We start from the raw sequence: 7,352 nt of genomic DNA on the forward strand, positions 1-7,352 counted from the left end.
AAAAAAAAAAACACACAGGCTTTCCAAATCATCGTGCTGTAGATGTAATAACACCCATTATTTATCAACATGCTTGAGCAGAGCAGGGGGGAACTACAACTGTATTTCAGGAAAAAGATAAAAAAACAAGGCTGTTTAAGCTCTAATATCTTCAGAAAGGCAAAAATAAAGGCTAGAAGCAGAAACGTGGCTCACAGGATAAGATATTATAGTGCTCAAACATATATCACATCTGGCAAGGGTCAGTTCCCAAAACAGAGTCATTAAAAAGGTGGGCTGTGGCTTGGCGCCATAAGGCATCAGCCACATACACCAAAGCTGGCGGGGCCCGGGCCTACCAAACAACAATGACAACTACAACCAAAAAACAGCCCACATGTGGCAGGCTACTTGGGAGGCTGAGGCAAGAAAATCGCTTAAGTCCAAGAGTTTGAGGTCGCTGTGAGTTGTGATGCCACAGCACTCTACTGAGGGTGATATAGTGAGACTGTTTCAAAAAAAAAAAAAAAAAAGAAAGAAAGAAAGAAAAGAAACAAAAATACACTTGTAGTAGGAAACATATAGAAAATGTGTGAGCGGTGCCTGTGGCTCAGTGGGTAGGGCACCAGCCCCATATAGCAAGAGAGGCAGGTGCAAATCCAGCGCTGGCCAAACTTCAACAAAAAATAACTGGGCATTGCGGCAGGCTATTGCCACAGCTACTTGGGAGGATGAGGCAAGAAAATCAAACCCGGCGCCAGCCAAACTGCAACAAAAAATAGCTGGGCATTGTGGCAGGCTATTCCCTCAGCTACCAGGGAGGCTGAGGCAAGAAAATCACCTAAGCCCAGGAGTTGGAGGTTGCTGTGAGCTATGCCACGGTACTCAACCCAGGGGGACAGCTTGAGGCTCTGTCTCAAAAAAAAGAAAAGAAAAGAAAAACAGTGGGGCGTTCACTCTGTCTCAAAAAAAAAAAATAGGCATTGCCTTTAAGCTAGCAATTGTACTTTTTTTTTTTAATTTCAGGTTAATGGTAGGGTACAAACAACCAAGTCACAAAATTTAAATTTGTTAGCTAGAGTCCCTCTAGTAGTTATCTCATGCACCCCTACATTGTGCCTATTCAGTGGAAGCACCCCAAGCCCCTCCTTATCCTCCCTACCCCCAGCTTGGATTGAAATGAGTTTTACTCCTATGTGGGTGTGAATTAGATGATCTAGGCTCGGCGCCCACAGCACAGTGGTCATGGAGATGGCCACATGCACCAAGGCTGGCAGGTTCCAACCTGGCCTGGGCCAGCTAAACAACAATGACAACTGCAACAAAAAAATAGCCGGGGGAGGCACCTGTGGTTCAGTGAGTAGGGCACGGGCCCCATATATCAAGGGTGGCGAGTTCAAACCCGGCTGCCGCTAACTGCAACAAAGAATAGCTGAGCATTGCGGCAGGCGCCTGTGGTCTCAGCTACTCCGGAGGGTGAGGCAGGAGAATTGCCTAAGGAGTTGGAGGTTGCTGTGAGCTGTGTGACACCACAGTACTCTACGGAGGGCGATAAAGCAAGACTTGTCTCTACAAAAAAAAGTCATTTCTTTTCATAAGGGGCAGGGTGTAAAGTGACTGTTTAAAGCTATATTAGTACTTTCCACCAGACAAGAATGAGAAATAGCAATTGTGTATCAAAGAGGAGTTTTCCTTCATTGCCTTCCAGCTGTGCTATTCAAACTGCCATTCTACTGAATTTAGATTATATTAGTATTTTTCTAATTGTGATAGAGAACAAAATAAAAAGTACCAAAGTACATCCCAGGTGGTAAAGTACTGTTTTGTGAAATTTTCATCTTAATTTTATATATGTATGCATGTATGTATTTTAGGCCTTGATGAGTAATATGTGTTTCCTGCTATGTGTCCTGGTTTTACAATTTATTCAATTTTTTCATATATGTAAAAGTCATTTTTTTTTAAGAGACAGAAATCTCACCTTATTGCCCTCAGTAGAGTGCTGTGGCATCACAGCTAACAGCAACCTCCAACTCCTAGGCTTAGGCAATTCTCTTGCTTCAGCCTTCCAAGTAGCTGGGACTACAGGCACCTGCCACAACGCCCAGCTATTTTTTTGTTGTAGTCATCATGGTTGTTTGGCAGACCCAGGCTGGATTCGAACCTGCCAGGTTTGGTGTATGTGGCTGGCACCCTAGCCGCTGAGCCATAGGTACCAAGCCTATACTAAAAATCTTACATATGTTATTAAACAAAACAAAAACTGTTAGAAATTCACTAAAATGAAAATGACAATAACTGATGATTTTTCATTTTCCTCTATCTCCTCTTGTTGTCGAAATAGTCTTAAAACATGGATTTTTATTTACTTTTTCCCTGTTCACAATAGTAATACTGATTCACAGGAGGAAATGCAGAAAATGCACATAATATTAAAGGAACAAATCACCCCAATTCCATCACCTAGGAGTAACTAACTGCTGCCAATATTTTTATGTGAACCTATCTCTGTGCATTCATGAGAGTGAGGAGGGAAGAGTGATATACAACTAATTGCATGATAGTTTGAGACTACAAAGGAGATTACAGAATGCTACTACGGCAAGTGTACAGAACTGAGGAAAGACTTAACTTGAAGTGACAACTAAGTAGAGCTTTCTGAAGGATGAAATGGAATTAACCAGACGGAGAAGTGCAGGTCAAATACCAGACAAGGCAGAGGGAACACAAGTGTGACGAAGGTAATGGCCCATCCAGGAAACTGAGGACAAAGTTGAATTTGGCAAGGAGGAGGAGATTGGCTGAGAAAAGCCTTAGACACAATGCTAAGAGTCAAGACTTGTTCCCCAGAATAAGAGGCCTTGAAGGAGGGACAAGGGAAATAGGCTCCTTAAAAGAATCATTCTTATCACTTGTGTAGGAAATGGATTAGGCCCAGTATGGATTTAGAAAATCAGCATCTTGGCTTGGCGCCCCTAGCACAGTGATTATGGGGCCAGCCACATACACCGAGGGTGGTGGGTTCAAACCCCGCCCAGGCCAACTAAACAAGAATAGCTGCAACAAAAAATAGCTGGGCGTTGTGGGAGGCAAGAGAATCGCTTAAGCCCAAGAGTTTGAGGTTGCTGTGAGCTGTGATGCCACCGCGCTCTATCGAGGGTGACATAGTGAAACTCTGTCTCAAAAAAAGAGAAGAAGATCAGCATCTTCTGTAGCAGTATAACTCCCAAAGGCAGAGAGATAAGGATATATGGATTTTTTAATGTGGGAGGAACAAAAAAGACAGCAACCCCAAACTCTTGTATTCAGGTGATCCTATTGCCTCTGCCCCCTCCCTCCCCCCCACTACAGGCACCCGCTCATTTTCTATTTTTAGTACAGATAGGGTCTCAATCTTGCTCAGGCTGGTTGCAATCCTCCCACCTAAGCCCTCCAGAGTGCTAGGATTACAGCCGTGAGCACCTGGCTGAGAAAAGGATGTTCCAGAAAAGATAGGACATCCAGAAAAGAAAAATGCAAACTAGCCCTAAGACAAAGCCCCACAGAGAATTCGAGTCTCTAGAGAAGTGGACTTGGTAGTGAGGAAAATGTCAACAGGCCCCACCAAGCGTTTAATAGAGTATCCTCGGGCAGCGCCTGTGGCTCAGAGGGTAGGGTGCCGGGCCCATATACTGAGGGTGGTGGGTTTGAAACAGGCCCTGGCCAAACTGCAAGGAAAAAATAGCTGGGCATTGTGGCAGGTGCCTGTAGTCCCAGCGACTTGGGAGGCTGAGGCAGGACAATCGCTTAAGCCCTAGACTTGGAGGTTCCTGTGAGCAGTGTGACGACATGGCACTCGACTGAGGGCGACAAAATGAAACTCTTGTCTTTACAAAAAAAAAAAAATGTCGGGCGGCTCCTCACGATAAAAAGGGATCATGGTGGTGCTCAAGCAGGGCTCAAGCCCTATTCCTTGAGCCCATATACCAGAGGTGGCGGGTTAAAACCCGGACCCAGCCAAAAACTGCAAAAAACAATAATATAATAAAATAAAAATGTTTTAAAAGGCGTTTATGCCCTTGTAATTTTTTTTTTTTTTTTTGGACACAGAGTCTCACTCTGTCCCTGTGGTGGTGTCATAGCTCACAGCAATCTCATACTCTTGGGCTGAAGCGATCCTCTTGCCTTAGCCTCCCTGCCACTAGCTAGGACTGCAGGTGCCTGCCACAGCACCTGGCTAGTTTTTCTATTTTTAGCAGAGACACAGTCTCACTCTTGCTCAGGCAGGTCTAGAACTCCTGAGCGCAAGCAACCCAAGAGGCTGGACCACCCAGAGTGCTAGGATTATAGGCGTGAGCCACCACGCCCAGCCAGCACTTGCCATATTTAAAAAGTCTGTTCATAAAATGAAACAAATCTCTGATTTAAATTTTATTGTACTTCCAAGCTGTGGTTGTTGTAAAGATTATGTACAAACTTTTCATACCATTGGAAGAAAAACTGAGAGAAAAAAAAGCTTTAGAAAATCCCAGAACCATATTACATCTGTAACACATTCCAAAACAAAGCATGGGGAGTTGAATATAAGAAAACTTGATCAACTTTGATATGAAGACAATTAATGACAATTAATGACATGGTAGGGCATAGGGGAAGGGGAGATCAGACTGAGAAGGAGAGGGTGTGGGGAAAAAATATATATATAAAAATAATAATGTCTAATTCTCACACAAATTGGATTTAATTTTGATTAATGTATATTACTTAAACATCAATGTTCAATCCAACATGTCAATATGTTGTTTATCATATTGCATCCTTATTCATCAGTGAGATATGTGTAATTTCCCCTTTATAATAATGTATATTATTAAGTAGAATGATTTTGAAGTATTTCTATTTCTACTGTCTATAAGACTTGGTGTGATCTGTTTTGTTTTTTCTTAGAAATTATTTTTTACTTTTATTTATCCATATTAGTCGTCTTTTTTTTTAAGCTTTGGTAAAAACATAACAAGGGGGGGGGAAAGGAAACTTGAGTGGTGATCGCAAAGGGCAGAGTAAAAATAGACCTTTAAAAATTAAAACCACTAACTTTCAACCACAATGCTTCAGAATTAATATATATCCGTAACTGTTGCCATAGAAACTGTGAAGCCAAGTTACCCGGAATTAAAAATACAAAAATACTATAAACTAAAATTGGTGAAATAGGGCAAAGTTTGGTGTGAACGTCAACCTAAGTGAACGGTGACTCCCAGAAACTTTCACCGGGATAAGGGTGAACTGACTGTAATTCTAACCTACATACACTTCCAAAACAGTGCTTCATAAATCACTTATGCAGAGTAGTTTATCAACTATAAAAGAAGTTAGCCCCGTCTTTCACAGACGGTGGAATCTGACGAAACCCCTCCCAGGTACTGCCCACAACCAAAGCCAGACAGCTTAGGCTTGCACCGCACCGCTAAGGGGTAAGACTGGCGTCCACGCCGAAAGCATCTGAATTGAGCCCTTGGTTTCACTGTATGAATAACCAGCTCCAGTCCGGAGCCCTGGCCTCCCTGGCTTCCTCCTCCACATCTCCACCTCATTCTGTGCCTGCTAGCCCATCCGTCCTAAGCCAACTTGCATTTATTAAGCACTCACTGTCTACACATCGTGACTCCTCCAGGCATTGCAGAAAGAAATGGCCCCATGAGAGGAAAGAAACACCAAAGGACAGCCGCGATTGCTAAAGACAAACCCAAATGAGGTACTGTCCGCCTGCGACGGGTGGTCTCGAGAGAAGCTATCTCTCTCACCCTGCAGGTCGTGATAATCCCAGGGAAGGGAGGCCCCCGAGGGGTGCACCAGGCCCGGCCTTTCTGGAGTCCGCAGCGGACTCCGCTAGAAGCGAAAAGGAGAGGAGTCCAAACGACCCGCGCGCTCCTCTGTCCCAAGGAGCGCGACCCCGACTCCGGCTCCCGGGAGAATGGGACGCCCGGGGACCGAACCCGCAAACCCACGTAAGGGCCGGAGCAGACTGTGACCGACTCCCCTCCGCCCTCCCCAGAGACCATAGCCGGCCGCTCCCTCTCCAACATGACAGTCGCGGCCGTCGCGGACTGAGCGTCTGTGCCCCAAAGCCTCCGCTCGCACGGACGCCCGCGCCCCCAGCTGCGCCGAGCGGAGGGGGACAGTGCCGGGAAGCCAGCCCCGGCCCCTCCCCCGCTACCCCCATTCCCCGGAGTCCGAAAAAGCGGTTACCTGGCGCGGGGGTGGGAGCGAAGACACGATCCAGAGGAGGAGGATGAAAAGGAAGACTGTGGCCTCTGGCCCAGGGAGATTTGGGAAATTCAGGAGACTTGTTCCGCACTAGGTGACAGCTGTTCGCTGCGCACGCGCACAGGGCCCCAGACGCCGATCGCTCCGCGGCTCCTCACCCTCCCGTCGAGGGGTAGGTGGGAGGCAGCAGCGAAGGCGCGCGCACTGGGAGGGCCGGCTCTCTACACGCGAGGGCGCGCGTGCCGTCACGTGACCGCTGGGGCCCGGCAATTGGTGAGTCACGTGAACTTCTAAACAGCTTAAAGGTGCCCAGCACCTTCTTGCTTTGGGCCACAATCTTGTGCTCTGTGCTTAATTTAGACTTGTTGTGCATCTTTTTGTTCTCTGGAGATGGGAATGTCCCTTCTTCCCCAGAGCGGGTACACGAGTGAGCAGAAGGAGGGAACAGGTGCACAGAACCTTGCCCGGAAGCGCCTACTGGGTTCCCGAAGGGTTGGACCTGATGTAGCCCACGCGCCACACGTCCTCCTGTGCTCCGACGCGGGCCTATGGTGGCCTCCGACGCGCGGACGTCAGAGTGGCGTTGCCAGGGGTGGGGCCTGCGAATGCCCCGAAGAGCCTGGCGAGGAAGTCGGGGGTTGCTGCTGGCCAGCGATGACAGCGTTCTGTACCCGCTTTCCCTCCGCCCTTCGGCCCGAACGCCGTCTTCCCACAACGGGAGATACCGAGTGGGTGCAGAGTGTCCCCATATCCCGACCCTTTAGGAAAACTCTAGAGTAGTAGGCCGTGTCGTTAGCCTCTAGAAGTGAAACTGAACAGTTGGTGACTCTAGTCACCAACGAAGGGCGCTTCCCGCCCCGCGCAGGTGTACGCCTAAGAAGATGGAGAGGCATAAGGGTAGCACCGGCTGGGGTTCCTCAGGAAAAGTAGATGACAGTGACCTGAATTGGTAGTAAATAATTTGAAGCGCAGGTGCCTCCGGGGCCCTGAAAACTTGGGGAAGTTAAACTTGCTACAACTTGCTTCTGCTCTGTAACTCCGCCTTCCAAGGTCACAAGGAACAACACAGACCTGTAAGTCCTTGTGCTGCCAAAGACAGATGGCTGAGCATCAGATGTTTTGCAAAA

General features: G+C 47.2%; 1 protein-coding gene across 4 annotated transcripts in view; it reads right to left on the reverse strand.

The window, feature by feature from the left end:
* The window catches only part of KDM4C (lysine demethylase 4C), a 424,788-nt gene extending 417,752 nt beyond the window's left edge, over positions 1 to 7,036 (reverse strand). For 2 of the 4 annotated variants that reach the window (XR_002771056.1, XM_003782886.2), the window contains exon 1: positions 6,208 to 7,036. The gene's annotated coding sequence lies outside the window, so the exon portion shown is untranslated. The remainder of the gene's footprint in view (positions 1 to 6,207) is intronic. The other 2 variants (XM_023507997.1, XM_023507999.1) reach the window with 2 other exon arrangements.
* Between the last annotated feature and the right edge of the window lie 316 nt (positions 7,037 to 7,352).

Source organism: Otolemur garnettii, unplaced genomic scaffold, assembly GCF_000181295.1.
Source record: "Otolemur garnettii isolate 467f Iridium unplaced genomic scaffold, OtoGar3 scaffold00006, whole genome shotgun sequence".
Taxonomy (NCBI): Eukaryota; Metazoa; Chordata; class Mammalia; order Primates; family Galagidae; genus Otolemur; species Otolemur garnettii.